Genomic DNA, 19,965 nt, shown 5'->3' with positions numbered 1-19,965 from the left:
AAACTGGACCAGAATCCAAGGCGTAATGTGAAATGGTGGAATAAGAGCAGAATAAGATCACCCTAATCCATACCAAATCTCTTCTCTTCCTCACACTTCATTCCTGTGATCAGCTCTATATAGCATAAATTCATCACAGCAGACAATCTGTATTGATTTACAGTCCCTGTTCTGTTTGTACATAACTGAAATTTGGAACACAGAGAACCACAGTCAATATTCTGTATTTCTATCATGCTTTATGTGCTTTTGCCTGTACCAGGCTGTTTACCTCAGTTTGTTGCTCAGGCTGCAGGTGAACTTTATGTGCCGCACTTACATTTGTTCTTTGTCAGTTATAATATCTAGGAAAGCATCCAGCTCGTTTAGTCTCAACCCATAGGCTGATACATGCCTACATTCATACTGAAAGCAGTCAGTTTCAGCAAATAAAGAATCAGCAACACAACCTGGTGACAGATGAAACAATTTTATGAGTGCATTTCTCAGTGTGCACATCGAAGACATCTGGACTTATAAAGGCCTGCCTTGACCAGCTGGAGGGAAATCAGATTTGTCTAAGAATGGTTTGACAGTGGAGGAAAGATTGTCTCTGGAGGACAGGCAAGCACCTGGATTTTAGACAACAGTATGGTGCACCACATGTTACTTTATGTTTAAGCTTCTCTGTCTGAAGTTTGATCTGTGTACCTAGAACCAATGAATGTGTATCTTAAATATTAGAAAAGGCTAAGGATTTTTTAAATTGTTATGAATGTTTGTGTGCCTTTCTGAGGAAGATATAGTGTAGTTACTGTGGCATGCTTTTATATTGGGTTGGGCAAATAATTTAGCTAGGAAGCCCAAATTAAGAAAGGAAGTCACCGCTTTAGATTTCATCACTGCCATGAGCTCACTGCACTGCCTTAAGCAAAATAGACATTCCTAGTCTAGGTCACATTTGATGAAGTGTGAACTGTTTCATTCCTGAGTATTACCAAATAAATCAGGTTATCAAAGAGTGGTTACCCAGCTGACAGCCATAGTTTTCTCTTTCTCCCCCCCCCCGAATACAGGAATATTGATAGTGATGACAATGATACTGGCTATACTGCAGGGTAACTGTAAGAATTACTAAGATAATGTAAATAATATCCATTGTTATTATTTCTAGTTTAAGATTGGTACTGTCACAGGATCAGTGATCTGTACCAGTAGAGTAGGCTATTTTTACTGGATTGTTTGTAGGGATAGAAGGATATGTCAATTTTGGTTCTCTTGGACTGCAGTCCAGTACATGTCTACTCAGATGTAAGTTCCATTGGATTCAATGGGGCTTACACCCAGGTAAGTGCATATTGGATTGCAGCCCTAATTTCTATTTTTTCCAGTTTTAAATTCAGTTCTCACATTTTTGTGGCAATGTGCGAATTCTTTTTAAAAAATCCTTATGAAAATTCTTCAACATTTTAGTGCAAATTCTCCCAATAAACATGTTTTGTATGCAGTTTTTTCCTAATGTATATATTTTTGCAAGCAATTTCTCCTAATATAATGCATTTTTAATGTTATATACACATTTTATGCACATGCATTTTTGTAAACCTTGTTTGGTTGGAGAACTGCATTGCAAAAATTCAGATTAGTGTAAATTTTGAAGGACTGCTGTATTTCAATTCTCATGGACTGCCTCCAAGTCGATCCCAACTTATGGTGACCCTGAGAGTAGGGTTTTCATGGTAACCGGTATTCAGAGGGGGTTTACCATTGCCTTCCTCTGAGGCTGAGAGGCAGTGAGTGGCCCAAGGTCACCCAGTGAGCTTCGTGGCTATGTGGGGATTCGAACCCTGGTCTCCCAGGTCGTAGTCCAGCACCTTAACCACTACACCACACTGGCTCTCTCAGTTCTCATATTGTTTTGGAAAATGTGAATTTGATAGATTTGGCTTTAAATGTGAACCGATTTAAATTTCTTTATAATCCCTAATTGTTTGGATCCCCTCTCCATAAAAAGTAGGATTGATTAAAATGTTTATGCTAGAGTTATAAATACTACTCATTAATCTTTCCTACATATTTTTAAAGGGTTGTGTTGAAAATGGAACAATTTTTTTTCTTGTGCTCACTGACTTTTTTTAACTCCCCATGTGCGCAGAGGAAGTTGATAGTCCAGTGGCAGCAGAGTGTGCCTTATGAGCTGAGTCTAACTCTGTTTTCTGACTTAATGGTGCAAATTGCTTTCTTCATGCATTTCACTACATTTTCGCCTGAATAGAATGAACAGAGCAGCTGGACAACCAGTTGGAGGCTAGAGATGAAGTTAAGTTTTCATGTGCGATAACAGCTTCCCTCACTTTTACTTCTGGGGTCAGAAGAAAAAATTATGGAAGGCAGTGTACAGCCTAGTCTGTCACTAATCTGTCTTCTAAAAATGAAGCTTTTTCTCTACCTGATTAAAACATCACTTTGAGACACTTTTTTTTGCACAAAGTGACTAACAAATGCAATAATTCATAACAATAACATGGTCTAATAATCTTGATTATAATTGCCTTGGTCATAGCTAAATCACTGCTCCCTTCAAAATTGCCCTGATGTTTTTCAACAAATTGATGGGGCTACAAATTTCACTTCCATCTTTCACCATGCCTCTGCCTTGCTTATCTTATGCAGACTTGCTAGGAAAGCGTACATGATTTAAGTCAGTAATGTGTACACCCCTAGAAGCCTCTCCTGTGTGTTGTACATGCAAGAGCAGGAGACCTGGTGTCATTTTGTGCAGTACTGCAAGAAGTTGGAGGAGTGTATGGCTAAGAACTCAGGCTTGCTTTGTGTTTCATATGATCCCAGCAGGAGCGTGAGCCGCTAAACTGCAGGGAGAAATAGAGGTGAAACTCAGTCTCAGCAGGCAGTCTTAGAAGAGTCCCCCCCCATGTGCATATTTCTACAATCACCCCTTCTCCGAAGCTGGAACACACATACACCACCACCTCCCCTTTAAATGAAACACAGGGAAAGAAGGGTTATTAGAACAGGCAACGATCACGTAACATAACAAAGGATTCCTCCAGGCAACCTATTTATCTTCATTCATCTTGATTTGAGATTATATGGTCTGCTTTTGATTGAGCATTCATGTCTTCCCATCAGTTGGTTGGTAAACCACACTGTTTAGTGCATTTCCCAATCACTTTTCAAACAGCAAAATTCCCTTTTTTTAAAAATGGATTTGTTGCAACAGAGTGTTTAATCCACTTAATTGCACAAATCTAAAATGTCGGGTAAGTGATTAAATCCCCCTCAAAAAATACTGACAGTCTAGAGGCAACCTAATTCTCTTGAACAGAAACTCTTTTACCCACCCCCACCTCCAGAGCTTGGAAGATTACTTTAAAAAAGTAATAAATTACAGTTACAATTACATGGCCCAAAAAGTAGTAATTACCGTTACAATTACAATTGGTCTGAAAGTAACTATTACTTTACTTTTTCTCAAAAGTAATCACTACAGTTACATTTCAGTTACTTTTAAAAAAAACCCGCCTACAAGGTGCTGGCCTTGGCTGCTGCACATCTAAGTAGCGTAAAACAACATTAAAATTAGGCATACACACACACACACAGAGGGTAGTAGAATAATGTGAAGTGTGCCCCCGTCTCCTCCCTATCTTGCAAGATCCCCCCAGTCAGAGTGGAAGTAAGCAGGTCGATAGCACAATTTAAAAAGATCCTATTTGCATAATTTTTGCTCACTGAATAATCCTGCCTGGGCCAGTCTAACCTAGCAGGGTTGTTGTGAGAATAAAATGAAGGGGGGGAAGCCATGTACAATGAATTGAGGTAGGATTTGAAGATGATGATCATAGAATCATAGAATAGTAGAGTTGGAAGGGGCCTACACTTGTACAAGTGTATAGAACACAGCTTGTAGTTCAGTGCAATGTGTGAACAAGCTTTCAAAGTTATTGTTTTACATGGCAAACAAGACCAATGAATGGCTTTTAATCTAGGACAAGCTTCCCCAACCTGGTGTCTTCCAAATGTCATTGGACTCCCAACTCCCATCAGCCCCAGAGAAAACATGGCCAATGGTCAGGGATGATGGCAGTTAGAATTCCAAAATGCTCTACTCTTTTCTGTCTCCCCTGTGGGATGCTATAAACTCACTTTGACAGCCAGCCCAATTCCTGTGAATAATAACTGACTGAGAGAAAACACACATGGTTTGGTCTACCTTCACAGGCAGCAGCTTGGGAACGACAGCAATTGTAGCCATGCTGCCCAATGTGTGAATTAACTTTTACCACAACTGGGCAAGTAACAGTCATGCAAACAACAAGGTGCATCATCAGTGGCTTTAAGGGGGTTGAGCGGAGCGCATGGAATCACTGTTGTTGCTTCTATGGATGAAAGGGAGTGAGGATAAAGGTAAATGAAATGCAAATAGAAAAAGACAAACAAAAGACAGTGATGATTTCCTAGATGCAATATCATACCATCCACAACAAGGTTCCTACAAGTAAGGCATTGGCCATGGGCTACTCACTATCTCTCATCCTAATCTGCCCCTCAGGATGAAAACAACAGAGGGGAACCATGAACACCCCAAGGAAGAAGGGCACACTGAGCATGGGGTTTAACTATGATTTTAACAGCCTTACAACTCACAAAGCAAGTTTACAGTCAGGAAGTCAGTTCCATGACTAGGAGCACAAGTACTGAAAGCGACTGCTTGAACATTTAAATGGAAACAGACTGCCTTCAAGTCGATCCAGACTTATGGCGACACTATGAATAGGGTTTTCATGATATTCAAAGGTGGTTTACTATTGCCTTCTGTGATGTTCCTGTATTAATGTATATATGGTAAGTGCTGTTTGTATAGAAGATACATGGTAAGTGGAATGAAAGAGGAGGGGGGAGTAAATGAGCAGTAGAATGCTGGATGATTGGCTGAGTGTTTGAATGGCTGGGAGTATAAATGGAAGAATGACAGTTGAATCTGGGTGGAGAATCTGTGGTGAATCTGGGTGGACGTTAGTGGGTTGTTTGAGAAGTGTTTGGTGGTGTTTGGAGGTGGATGTCAGGAGCGTGTGGAGAAAGAGAGAGTGGGAGTTCTAGTTCATGATAAGTCAAGTATCACAGAAATAGATGAAACCATATGCTTAAGTACCATTAGAAAAGTAATCTTGTTATCTCTGTTATTTAATAAAAACTATATTTGGTTTACCAAAGGCCTGATCCTTGGCTGGGGTTTCACAGACCAGAAGGGAGGGTAAGGTAATGACCAAGGCTGAAGGGAAACAGTAACAAATGGTGGCAGCGGTGAAGGGAAGATTATAACATTCATAAGTATCTAGAGCAACCCTGACTTATGAGTTATCTGCAGTGATACAAGGGGGTTGGGGACAGCTTAAGCACACAGTCACAGAGGTAACCTGATTGAGAGAGACTCAGGCAGAGTCTCTGGGGATACTGGTTATAGGACGTGACTGGTGGTGCTGCCTAGCAGGGGGATCTGGTGAGGTCTATGCTAGAGCGGAGAGAGAAACCATAAAAAAGGACAGTCCGGACTGGTGGAGTCCCTGGTGGTGCCTAGTGACAGGCAGTAGCCACGAGCAGGTAGGAACCTGACAGGGAGAGCCAGGGAAGGGCGTCACAGGTGGTGGCTGTAGCGGTGGGATACGGACAAAAGAGAGCCCCTAACAGTGGTGTGGCAAACAGAAATAACAAATAAAGATTACTTGTGAGAGTGACTGGCAAAGAGTGAGTGAACTCAAACACCATGGCTGAATATATAAAGATGAAAAGAGAGGAGCTGGTGGAGAAGTGCATAGCATTCAATTTACCTCACGAGGGTAAAGGGGTAGATGAATTGAGGGTAGCACTTATAGGATTTACAACTGTCCAGCAAAAACAACCTGTCAGGGAAGAGACCCCAGAAAGATACTTAAGCAATCCCGCTTATATAGAGTATTTGAGAGAAAAGTTGAGATGGGAGGCTGAGGAAAAAGATAAACAGCGAGAGTTAGAAACTGAGAAGTTGAGGATGGAAGCTGATGGGAAAGATAAACAGCGAGAGTTAGAAACTGAGAAGTTGAGGATGGAAGCTGATGGGAAAGATAAACAGCGAGAGTTAGAAACTGAGAAGTTGAGGATGGAAACTGAGAGGTTGAGGATGGAAGCTGATGAGAAGGAAAAACAGCGGGAGTTGGAATTTGAGAGAATGAGAGTGGACGCTGAATTACAGGTGGAAAAGTTAAAATTTGAAAGAGAGAAGTTTCATTCTGATGAAACAAGAAAGGACAGAAATGAAACTAAAATAAAGGTGACACCAAAAGACTTTGCAGTGTTTGAGCCTGGACAAGATCCACAGATTTACCTCAGCACTTTTGAAAAGGCAGCTCAATTGTGGGGGCTACCAGAGGATAAATATATGCAATATTTGTCAAACCTGATCAAAGGGGAATTGGCTGAGGTATACCAATATTTCCCCTCAGACAGGCCCGTCACCTATGCTGAGTTTAAAGAGGCAGTATACAAAAGATTCAGACTGGGACCTGACCATTTTAGGAAGTTATTCCAAAACTGTCAGATCCAAGCAGGGAGGTCTTTTGTTGAACTGGGAGCAAAGTTGATGGATATATTTGGAAAGTGGATGAGTAGTGCCAAAGCTCAGTCAGTGGAAGAGGTGAAAAGCCTCATGATACTGGATCAATTATTCCATCAGTTACCACCAGAAATAAGGCTCCTGGTCAAAGACCGTTCCCCTACATCAGTGCAGGAGGCCGCAGAGATGGCGGATCACTTTGCCTCCAACAGAACTGGCTGGGTGGGGAAAACATCAAGAGATTTTAAACCCAGACCATATAATGGTGGCAAAAAGGATGTGGTGCCACAGCGAGTGAGTCCTCCAGTAAAATCTGAAGGGCACAGGACACCCCAGAGTGGATCTGTGTACCCTAAAATGGAGGAGAAATTATGCTATAAATGTGGTAGACTGGGGCACCTACGTTTTCAATGTGAGGTTGCCAACCCCATTAGTAATCCTGCTCAGGCAAGGGCAGTAAAAACAGAACCAAAAGAGCTAACAACGAAAAAGGTTCAGTTCTCCCAGATAAACTGGACAGAAGTGAAAGACTTGGATTCGAGTCTAAGAGAAGAAGTGTGTGTTCAAGGGGCAAATTATTGGGCATTGCTTGATACTGGTGCCGCTCAGACGTTACTGAGGCCAGATTTAATAAAATCTGAAGAAATATTACCTCAGGAAATGGTGACTATCCAAGGAGTGACGGGTCAACCAGAAAGCTTACCCATGGCCCTAGTGAAAATGCAGTGGAGAGGCCGAGAGGGAAAATATAAAGTAGGTATTAATGCCCAACAACAAGAACCAGTGATACTGGGAAGGGATGTAATGGGGGCACAAGGAAAAATATATGTGGTAACCAGACAACAACTTGGCAGAGAGACAGAAGCCATGTTAACAGAGGCTGAAGAAAACAGGGTGCAACCTGTTTTTGAGCCTACGGTCACCATAGCAACCCCTGGAAGGCCTGCTGAAGGAGACAAACTGTATCAACTGGTCTCTGGGGAAGAGGCAGAGCAATTCAGGGAAGAACTGAATAAGGATACAAGTTTGAAGCAGATAAAGGACCAAGCCCTGACACAAAAGATTCCCTTTACTGACAACCTGAGGAATCAAATTGTGTGTGAGAATGGGATTTTATATAGACTGTGGATGCCTGCTGAGAGAAAGGATGAATGCGAACCAGTGAAGCAATTGATAGTACCTAGCAAATACAGAACCAGATTCAATGGGGTTCTGAAGGGCATGATAAGAAGTTATGTTCAAGATCACCCACAAGACTGGGATGAACGTTTGGGATGCTTCTTATTCGCATACAGAGAAGTCCCTCAGGAGTCAACAGGCTTCTCACCCTTTGAACTCATGTTCACTAGAAAAGTGAGGGGACCTTTGGAACTGTTAAAAAATTCATGGGAAGGAACCCTGGGAGAGTACAAAACATCTGTAGTTGATTTTGTATTAGACTTCCGTAGCAAATTAACATCGATGATGGAAGCTGTGCAAAAGAATTTGAGTCAAGCACAGGAGAAGCAAAGTTACTGGTATGACAGAACAGCCAGGGAACGTGTGTATGATGTGGGAGATATGGTTATGGCATTCATACCCAGGAAACATGATAAATTACAGGCTAACTGGGAAGGACCATATACCATAAGAGAAAAGCTTGACACAGTGACGTATGTAATCACCACAGACCAATTAAACAAAAACAAAGTGGTTCATGTAAATATGTTAAAGCCTTACCATACCAGTGATGCAAAGGTGTTGCAAGTTACCTTATTCCCTGAGGGAAGTGGGCCTGAACTTCCGGATTTGGTACAAGAAAGCAAAGACAAAAGAGGGGTAGATCAATTGGAATGGTCAGAGGAGGTGAAGGAGGAAGTAAAAGAAGAGATTCTGAGAGTTTTGAAAAACTATGGGAATCTCTTTAGCAATAAACCTGGCCGAACCAGTATAGCCAAACATTCCATTGATACTGGAGATCATGCCCAATCAGATCTGTGCCGTACCGTGTGAATGGGAAAGTTTTGAGTGAAATCAAAAAGGAGGTGGAAGATATGCTGGAACTAGGAGTGATCAGGGAATCCATCAGTCCCTGGGCCTCAAGTATTGTCCTGGTTCCGAAAAAAGATGGAACGACAAGATTTTGCATTGATTATCGGCTAATCAATAAAATTACTGTCCCAGATGCGTATCCTATGCCTAGGGTAGACGCAATGTTAGAGTTATTGGGGGCAGCAACCATTATCTCTACAATAGATCTCTGTAAGGGATTTTGGCAAATGGAACTAGACGAGCAATCCAGAGCCAAAACTGCCTTCAGTACACCAGATGGGTTATATGAGTTTGTGACCTTACCCATGGGACTAAGGAACTCACCAAGTTCATTTCAGAGGCTAATCAATACTGTGTTGCGAGGCATGTCAGATTTTGCAGTGGCCTATATCGATGACGTGGCCATTTTTAGCAAGTCGGTGCCTGAGCATGTCCAACACCTGACAACAGTATTAGAGGCATTAAGAAAAGCAGGCCTCACAATAAAAGCTAAGAAATGCCAGTTTGGGTTAAAGGAAGTAATCTATTTAGGACATAAGGTGGGGAGTGGGAAAATCACCCCCTTATGGAGCAAGTTGGAGGCAATACAATCGTGGCCTATCCCCTTAACTAAAAAATAAGTTAGGGCATTTCTAGGTGTGGCTGGATTTTATAGAAAGTTTGTGAAAGATTTTGGGGAAATCGCAACCCCCTTGCATGAGTTGACAAAGAAAAAGTGCTCTGAGCGTGTGGTATGGACGGATGAATGTCAGAAGGCTTTTGATCTGCTGAAGCAAGCCTTGTGCCAAGGACCTATACAGCAAATTGGCAGAGAAAAAGAAGTCATATTAAGGGGGGCTGAAACAAACAGGGTGGAATGTGTTAACCAGCCTCAGGTCACCATAGCAACCACTAGCAGGCCTGCTGAAGAATGTGATGCGTCCTTCCCTGGCTCTCCCTGTCAGGTTCCTACCTGCTCGTGGTTACTGCCTGTCTCTAGGCACCACCAGGGACTCCACCAGTCCGGACCGCACTCTCTTATGGTTTACCTATCCGCTCTAGCACAGATCTCAACAGATCCCCCTGCTAGGCAACCACCAGTAACGTCCCAATACTAGTATTCCCAGAGACTCTGAATACTGGTATTGTTATTCACCGCTGCCACCATTTGTTACAGTTCCCCTTCAGCCTTGGTCATTACCTTACCTCCCTTCTGGTCTGTGAAACCCCAGCCAAGGATCAGGCCTTTGGTAAAGCAAATTAAGTATTTATTACAGATAACAAAGCTAACAAGATTAACAAGATTTCTTCTTAAGGCACATAAGCATATGGTTTTACTCAATACTAATCTGAACTCCACCCCCCTCCTTCTTCACTCTCTCCTGGCAAACAACTCTCTCAAACCCCACCAAGCAATCCACTCTTTCTCTTCTCCCCCCCTATTCCACTCTCACTCCCTCACATTCACCCAGATTTACCTGTCATCCTTTCATTTATACTGTCAGCCATTTTAAACATTCAGCCAATCATCAAGCATTCTATTGCCCATTCACTCCCCCTCCTCTTTCACTACTTACCATGTATACTCTAAACAACCAGCACTTACCATATATACACTAATATATAGGAACATCACATTTCCCCCCCCTTAAACAACAGCAGGGTATTATTCCTGTTCCAGGATTTATACGTCGCGTTAACAAATAAAAGTCTCTATGGGGAAAATGTCTTTCTTTGTTCCTCTGTCTGGTCACGTCACTGCAGTCCCAGCCACTTGCCTGGAAAGTCCATCGGCCAGTACATTGTCCTTGCCTTTGATGAACTGGAAGTCCACTTGATAGTCCTGTAGGGCCCAGGACCACCTCTGCAGCATAGTGTTATGGTTTTTCATAGTCTGCAACCATAACAAGGCCCGATGATCCGTAGTCACTGTGAATCTTCGTCCCCACACGTATGGGCGCAACTTGTTCAGTCCCCACACGACCGCTAGGCACTCCTTCTGGACCGACGAATAGTTTTTCTCCCTCAGCGTCAGCTTGCGACTCAGGTATGCCACTGGATGTCTGGTGCCTTCTCTCTCCTGCAGCAACACGACTCCCAGCACGAGGTCCGACGCATCTGTAGCCACGATGAATGGTTTCTCATAGTCTGGTGCTATTAATATGGGTCCTTGGCACAAGGCTTGCTTCAGCAGATCAAAAGCCTTCTGACATTCATCCGTTCATACCACACGCTCAGAACACTTCTTCTTTGTTAATTCATGCAAGGGGGTTGCTATTTCCCCAAAATTTCTCACAAACTTCCTATAAAATCCAGCCACACCCAGAAATGCCCTTACTTGTTTTTTGGTTAAGGGGATCGGCCACGCTTGTATTGCCTCCACCTTGCTCCATAAGGGGGTGATTTTCCCACTCCCCACCTTATGTCCTAAATAGATTACTTCCTTTAGTCTAAACTGGCATTTCTTAGCTTTTATTGTGAGGCCTGCTTTTCTTAAGGCCTCCAATACTGTTGTCAGGTGTTGGACATGCTCAGGCACCGACTTGCTAAAAATGGCCACGTCATCGATATAGGCCACTGCAAAATCTGACATGCCTCGCAACACAGTATTAATTAGCCTCTGAAATGAACTTGGTGAGTTCCTTAGTCCCATGGGTAAGGTCACAAACTCATATAACCCATCTGGTGTACTGAAGGCAGTTTTGGCTCTGGATTGCTCGTCTAGTTCCATTTGCCAAAATCCTTTACAGAGATCTAGTGTAGAGATAATGGTTGCTGCCCCCAATAACTCTAACATAGCATCTACCCTAGGCATAGGATACGCATCTGGGACAGTAATTTTATTGATTAGCCGATAATCAATGCAAAACCTTGTTGTTCCATCTTTTTTCGGAACCAGGACAATACTTGAGGCCCAGGGACTGATGGATTCCCTGATCACTCCTAATTCCAGCATATCTTCCACCTCCTTTTTGATCTCATTCAAAACTTTCCCATTCGCACGGTACGGAACAGATCTGATTGGGGCATGATCTCCAGTATCAATGGAATGTATAACTGTACTGGTTCGGCCAGGTTTGTTGCTAAAGAGATTCCTATAGGTTTTCAAAACTCTCAGAATCTCTTCTTTTACTTCCTCCTCTACCTCCTCTGACCATTCCACTTGATCTACCCCTCCTTTGTCTTTGCTTTCCTGTACCAAATCTGGAAGTTCAGGCCCACTTCCCTCAGGGAATAAGGTAACTTGCAACACCTGTGCATCCCTGGTATGGTAAGGGTTCAACATATTTACATGAACCACTTTGCTTTTGTTTAATTGGTCTGTGGTGATTACATATGTCACTGTGTCAAGCCTTTCTCTGATGGTATATGGTCCTTCCCAGTTAGCCTGTAATTTGTCATGTTTCCTGGGTATGAACGCCATAACCATATCTCCCACATCATACACACGTTCTCTGGCTGTTCTGTCATACCAGTAACTTTGTTTCTCCTGTGCATGACTCAAATTCTCTTTCACTACTTCCATCATTGATGTTAATTTATTGCGGAATTCCAATACAAAATCTACTACAGAAGTTTTGTACTCTCCCAGAGTTCCTTCCCATGAATTTTTTAGCAGTTCCAAAGGTCCCCTCACTTTTCTAGTGAACATGAGTTCAAAGGGTGAGAAGCCTGTTGACTCCTGAGGGACTTCTCTGTATGCAAATAAGAAGCATCCCAACCATTCATCCCAGTCTTGTGGGTGATCTTGAACATAGCTTCTTATCATGCCCTTCAAAACTCCATTGAATCTCTCAGTTAGCCCATTAGTGGCGGGATGGTAAGTAGTGGTCTTTAGATGTTTTAGACCACAACATTTCCACATACATTGCATCACTTCTCCCATGAATACACTGCCTTGATCTGTCAGCACTTCATGAGGGAAACCCAGCCTCATAAAGATTTTTAATGAAGCCTCTGCCACTACAGGGGCTTCTACAGTACTTCTCTCAAGTACTCTATATAAGCGGGATTGCTTAAATATCCTTCTGGGGTCTCTTCCCTGACAGGTTGTTTTTGCTGGGCAGTAGCAAATCCTATAAGTGCTACCCTCAATTCATCTACCCCTTTACCCTCGTGAGGTAAATTGAATGTTATGCACTTCTCCACCAGCTCCTCTCTTTTCATTTTTATGTATTCAAGCCATGGTGTTTGAGTTCACTCACTCTTTGCCACACACTCTTTGCCAGTCACTCTCACAAGAAATCTTGTTTTGTTATTTCTGTTTGCCACACCACTGTTCTGGATTCTCTAGTATTCGTATCTGGATTCTCTGTTGTTCGTATCCCACCGCTACTGCCACCACATGTGATGCGTCCTTCCCTGGCTCTCCCTGTCAGGTTCCTACCTGCTCGTGGTTACTGCCTGTCTCTAGGCACCACCAGGGACTCCACCAGTCCGGACCGCACTCTCTTATGGTTTACCTATCCGCTCTAGCACAGATCTCAACAGATCCCCCTGCTAGGCAACCACCAGTAACGTCCCAATACTAGTATTCCCAGAGACTCTGAATACTGGTATTGTTATTCTCTTCACCGCTGCCACCATTTGTTACAGTTCCCCTTCAGCCTTGGTCATTACCTTACCCTCCCTTCTGGTCTGTGAAACCCCAGCCAAGGATCAGGCCTTTGGTAAAGCAAATTAAGTATTTATTACAGATAACAAAGCTAACAAGATTAACAAGATTTCTTCTTAAGGCACATAAGCATATGGTTTTACTCAATACTAATCTGAACTCCACCCCCCTCCTTCTTCACTCTCTCCTGGCAAACAACTCTCTCAAACCCCACCAAACAATCCACTCTTTCTCTTCTCCCCCCCATTCCACTCTCACTCCCTCACATTCACCCAGATTTACCTGTCATCCTTTCATTTATACTGTCAGCCATTTTAAACATTCAGCCAATCATCAAGCATTCTATTGCCCATTCACTCCCCCGCCTCTTTCACTACTTACCATGTATACTCTAAACAACCAGCACTTACCATATATACACTAATATATAGGAACATCACAGCCTATATCGATGACGTGGCCATTTTTAGCAAGTCGGTGCCTGAGCATGTCCAACACCTAACAACAGTATTATTTATTATTTATTTATTTATTGCACTTGTATACCGCCCCACAGCCGAAGCTCTCTGGGCGGTTTACAGCAACCAAAAACATTGAAACAAATATACAATTTAAAACACATATTTTAAAAACAGTTTAAAACACAATTTAAAACAATTTAAAACACAATTTAAAACAATCTAAAACACATGCTAAAATGCCTGGCAGAAGAGGAAAGTCTTGACCTGGCGCCGAAAAGATAACTGCTGGCGCCAGGCGTACCTCGTCAGGAAAACCATTCCATAAATTGGGGGCCACCACTGAGAAGGCTCTCTCCCTTGTTGCCAGACTCCTAGCTTCCCTTGGAGTAGTCACCCAGAGGAGGGCCTTTGATCTTGAACATAGTGTACGGGTGGGTTCGTATCGGGAGAGGCGTTCCATCAGGTATTGTGGTCCCAAGCCATGTAAGGCTTTATAGGTCAAAACCAGCAGCTTGAATTGAGCTAGGAAACATACAGGCAGCCAATGCAAGAGGGCCAGAATTGGTTTTATATGTTCAGACCGTCTGGTCCCTGTTACCAATCTGGCCGCTGCATTTTGCACAAGCTGCATTTTCCGAACCGTCTTCAAAGGCAGCCCCACGTAGAGTGCATTGCAGTAATCTAATTTGGAGGTTACCAGAACATGGACAACTGAAGCCAGGTTATCCTTAAGAAAAGCAGGCCTCACAATCAAAGCTAAGAAATGCCAGTTTGGGTTAAAGGAAGTAATCTATTTAGGACATAAGGTGGGGAGTGGGAAAATCACCCCCTTATGGAGCAAGGTGGAGGCAATACAATCGTGGCCTATCCCCTTAACTAAAAAAGTTAGGGCATTTCTAGGTGTGGCTGGTTTTTATAGAAAGTTTGTGAAAGATTTTGGGGAAATCGCAACCCCCTTGCATGAGTTGACAAAGAAAAAGTGCTCTGAGCATGTGGTATGGACGGATGAATGTCAGAAGGCTTTTGATCTGCTGAAGCAAGCCTTGTGCCAAGGACCCATATTAATAGCACCAGACTATGAGAAACCATTCATCGTGGCTACGGATGCGTCGGACCTCGCACTGGGAGTCGTCTTGCTGCAGGAGAGAGAAGGCACCAGACATCCAGTGGCGTATCTGAGTTGCAAGCTGACGCCGAGGGAGAAAAACTATTCGTCGGTCCAAAAGGAGTGCCTAGCGGTCGTGTGGGGACTGAACAAGTTGCGCCCATACGTGTGGGGATGAAGGTTTACGGTGATGACTGACCATCGGGCCTTGTTATGGTTACAGACTATGAAAAACCATAACACTATGCTGCAGAGGTGGTCCTGGGCCCTACAAGACTATCAAGTGGACTTCAAGTTCATCAAAGGCAAGGACAATGTATTGACCGATGGACTTTCAAGGCAAGTGGCCGGGACTGCAGTGACGTGACCCAGACGGAGGAACAAAAAAGACATTTTCCCCATAGAGACTTGTTTTACTTGTTAACGCGACGTATAAATCCTAGAGCAGGAATAATACTCTGCCGTTATTTTTAAGGGGGGGGAATGTGATGTTCCTGTATTAATGTATATATGGTAAGTGCTGTTTGTATAGAAGATACATGGTAAGTGGAATGAAAGAGGAGGGGGGAGTAAATGAGCAGTAGAATGCTGGATGATTGGCTGAGTGTTTGAATGGCTGAGAGTATAAATGGAAGAATGACAGTTGAATCTGGGTGGAGAATCTGTGGTGAATCTGGGTGGACGTTAGTGGGTTGTTTGAGAAGTGTTTGGTGGTGTTTGGAGGTGGATGTCAGGAGCGTGTGGAGAAAGAGAGAGTGGGAGTTCTAGTTCATGATAAGTCAAGTATCACAGAAATAGATGAAACCATATGCTTAAGTACCATTAGAAAAGTAATCTTGTTATCTCTGTTATTTAATAAAAACTATATTTGGTTTACCAAAGGCCTGATCCTTGGCTGGGGTTTCACAGACCAGAAGGGAGGGTAAGGTAATGACCAAGGCTGAAGGGAAACAGTAACAAATGGTGGCAGTGGTGAAGGGGAGATTATAACATTCATAAGTATCTAGAGCAACCCTGAGTTATGAGTTATCTGCAGTGATACAAGGGGGTTGGGGACAGCTTAAGCACACAATCACAGAGGTAACCTGATTGAGAGAGACTCAGGCAGAGTCTCTGGGGATACTGGTTATAGGACGTGACTGGTGGTGCTGCCTAGCAGGGGGATCTGGTGAGGTCTATGCTAGAGCGGAGAGAGAAACCATAAAAAAGGACAGTTCGGACTGGTGGAGTCCCTGGTGGTGCCTAGTGACAGGCAGTAGCCACGAGCAGGTAGGAACCTGACAGGGAGAGCCAGGGAAGGGCGTCACACCTTCCTCTGAGGCTGAGAGGTAGTGACCGACCCAAGGTCACCCAGTGAGCTTCATGGCTGTGTGGGGATTCGAACCCTGGTCTCCCAGGTCATAGTCCAACATTCTAACCACTACACTACACTGGACTTCCCTGCAAATGATCAGATACATGCTCTGAGAAGGAATGCCTTTCTTTATATTAATGCCTCAAATAGACTTTACATGCATTTTAATTTTATTTAAAAATGTGGGTAAAAATGAATTTGTGGGTGGATAAGGGAAATTATAACTATCTTAGACACTGGCAATACATTTATCTTGATGCTGATCAGTGAATACAGTAACATCAGTAAAAAAAAAATCAGTTTGGGCCAAAGTTTGTGCAATCCACCATAAGCCCAAGGGACACAATAAGCCAGAAACTGAAATCAATAGCTGTAAGTGTTCAATAGAGAAAACTATGGGTGCAGGGAGAGTGAAAGGAAATCCAATCAGACTGGCTGAGAAAGCATGACTCTAATAAGGAAGAAGCAGCTGTGGAATTGCAGATGTGCATGGAGAATTACTTATCAGCCCAATCAAGGATCTGCAATGATCTTTCAAGTCCCAGCTACATGACAAATGGCCTTTAAAGTTCCAGCTGCTCTCTCAGAGACACTGCTTGTGAGTTAAGTCCCGCAATGGGAAGGGGGGGGGGAGAAGCAGGGGCAGCATACAAGGTCAATGGCACCCTTAAACAGTAATCCTGAAGGCACTTCCTGTTAAGCCTCCCAGTTATGAGCTGTAAGAAACAGCTATCTTTACAAAATACCTTTCAAAGACAGAACCTTGGAATCATTCAGTCTCAGCATAAACATAGCAATGCTTGAAGCAAACTTTCCTGTGCTTTGCCAATATTAAAACGTATCAGTATTAGATAAATACGCAATTTTTTAAGGACGAAAGAAAAACATAGGGAGGGGGAAAGGAGGAAGAGGAGGGCAGAGCTGCAAAACCAATGACTACAACCCTGAAATTGCAGCCATTAATTCCACATGTGGAGGAGCATCTGGGTTTCAGAGATGCAGGGAAGGCACGAGGGCTGGATTCCGCTTGACGGCAGAAACAGGGATCCAGAGCTGTCCAATCTCGAGCTTACGAGCTCATAAATGCAAATAAATGGAGGTGGAAGCTCTGGGAGGGGAGAGGCAGTTACAGAGCAACGCAATTCAGGCGGGAAATTTGAATGAAGTCTTGGATTCTCTGATCTTTGTAGCCGCCCAGAGCCAGCAGGGCTCCTTTCTCGACAAGGATGCTCAAAGGTGCCGGCTGCACTCTGAATGGGGAAAAGATCCACGCCCATGTGACACGGGGTCAGGTGGTGACATGCCTGTGGGAACAGCATGCCTGGTGCCAGCCCTGAGTACCGCTCACCTTGACTTCCCCACACCCCTGTTCTTTTCTCATCTGCTGGGGAGGAGGCAGCAGGCATGAGGGGGAAAGCCGTGAGGGGGCGCACGCATACACATACACACCATTGTCACTCACCTCAGCTCTTCACCTTCATTCTGCTGCTTACCCTCTGGCATGGTCTGGCTCTCCACTTCCTCCCTCGTGCCTCCTAACACAGAGCACGAGGGAAGAGCTACACTGCGCTGAACCGCAGTGCGAGGCACATGTCTTTTGTCCACCAATCACAGGAGCAGAAGGCTTCCCCTGCTCCTCCCCTCCTAAGTAACGTCCAAAAGTAACGTCGGAAACGTTATTGTTACCGCTAAAAAGTAAGGAAATTGCTAGTCGTTCTGTTACTAGCAAAATGTAATGAAGTTACCCACTCGTTACTTAAAATTGTAATGAATTACAAGTAACTCGTTATTTCTAACGAGTTACTTCCAAGCTCTGCCCACCTCCAGACCACACCTGAGATCCTTAGGAGGCTCCTGTTCTCTTAAAAATGTCAGTGTTTGCCCAATTGCATTCAGTAAACTACACTCTCTTCCAGTCCCCTGCCTGACCAGTGCAACTCTCCCAGCTATTTAGGACTTGTGATTTAAAAGGACTAGTTAAAACAAGTTTTAAAACTAAAAAAGATTCTTAGAGAATTTGAGGGGTATTTGTCAATCAATGCAGAGTGAGGTGGGACTGCTCTCCAGGGAACTACTGTCTGTTTCACTCAAAGAAGAGAATGCTGCCATGATACTGCATTCCCTCCATGTGTTCAGTATACCCTGTTTGGTTGTACTGTACATGAATATAGTGCCATCCAAGCTAGGACAGGTACTGGTCTTTGCCTTAACAGTGCAATCCTAGGTATGCTTATTCAGAAATAAGTCCCACTGGTTTCAGTGGGTCTTACTCCCTACTAGGAAATATGTTTAGGATTGCAGCCTTAATTATTCTCTGTAAAGTTTAAGGTACATTTATGATAGTACTTAAATAAATAAATATAACTAGAATGTCTGAGCAGAAACCGGTTACTTATTAATCCAGTTCTATAAATGCAAATATATCACATAGTTTGACTTTTCAGTGAATGCAGGTAAGGTGTGCACATGATTCCCTATACAATCATGTTTGGTTTTTACCCCATATATGTCAAATAGCTTATGTTATTTACTTACCTACTATATTTGTAGATTGCCTTTCAGTCATATTGATTCACAAGGTATTTAACAAAAAGTAAAGCTTCCTTGTTGTAGTTCAGCTGTAGGAACCTGTGATCTTCCAGATGTTGTTGGACTTCCAACTCTCATCAGCTTCAGCCAAGCATGGCCAACTATCAGGGATTATGGGAACTGCAGTCCAACAGTATCTGGAATCTGACAGATTACCCATTCTTCTAGTTTCTCCAAGTATAAGATGACTATATTTCTGTCCTCACTTTTGGTTCAGGGCTCAAAGGCTAGCATATATTGCACCAGGTTTGCACATGAATATGAAAAGCTTATCATTCTGCCAACACTTGTCACAAGGTTCTAGGCAATGTGAACCATGAGGTCAGGCAAGGATCCTGTACAGAATATTGTTTAGTGCCCATTAGCAAAGCCAGTTGCTGATGACAACCCTGTCCTGGTTCTACTGGACAATTGCAGAAGCACTGGCATGTGTATAATGTTCATCCTCCCCAAATCAGGGGTAGCCGGTGTTGTTGGATTCCATCAGCACCAGTTAGTATGGGCGGTGTAATGGTTAGTGTTGAGAACCAGTGGGGTATAATGGTTAGAGTGTTGGATATAACCTGGGAGACCTGAGTCTAATCTCCATTCAGCCATAAAGCTCGCTGGATAACCTTGGGCCAGTCACTGCTTCTCATCTTAACCTACCTCACAGGGCTGTTGTGAGGATCAAATGAAGAGGGGAGAATCATGTACGCTACCTTGAGCTCCTTGGAGGATAGGTGGGATATAAACATAAGAAATGAATAAATAGTGGTCAGGAATAGGGATATGTTAGAATTCTGCCCAATTTTGATATTGCATTTTCAATTAATTTGCTTATTCTTTATTGTTGCATATCGGATTTTTATGTAGCAATTTTCTATGGCTATTTTTAAAACCTGATATTTTTTTTTAAAAAAATTCACCTCTAAAATATTGATATTTTGTCAATATTTCCTTTCATCAAAGTTTCCTTTCAAAATATCAATATTTCTTTTCAAAATATCGATATCAATATATATTTTTTGCAAGAGAAAAAATGGATCAGTAAAAGCAGTGGCTACAGGACAAAGAATGAACTTTGAATTGATATCAGCCTTTTAGGTCAACTGAATGCTTTTGAACTGGCACCAGTTAATGGATCCCATCCCTAGTCATGGAAGATGGGAGCTTTAGTTCATCAACATCTGAAGGGCATCACATAGGCTACCCTTGCACTAACGGATCCAGTTCCTGTTTTCTTTCTTCATGGGGCCCAAC

The 19,965-nt window shown here is 43.1% G+C and overlaps 1 protein-coding gene across 8 annotated transcripts in view; it reads left to right on the top strand.

The window, feature by feature from the left end:
- Nucleotides 1–19,965, top strand: part of GALNT13 (polypeptide N-acetylgalactosaminyltransferase 13) — a 419,256-nt gene that overhangs the window by 168,682 nt on the left and 230,609 nt on the right. The window lies entirely within an intron of this gene.

This window comes from Rhineura floridana, chromosome 2 (assembly GCF_030035675.1).
Source record: "Rhineura floridana isolate rRhiFlo1 chromosome 2, rRhiFlo1.hap2, whole genome shotgun sequence".
In the NCBI taxonomy this organism is placed as follows: Eukaryota; Metazoa; Chordata; class Lepidosauria; order Squamata; family Rhineuridae; genus Rhineura; species Rhineura floridana.
Note: the sequence above shows the minus strand (reverse complement) of the source record. Positions and strands in the feature narration are given on the sequence as shown.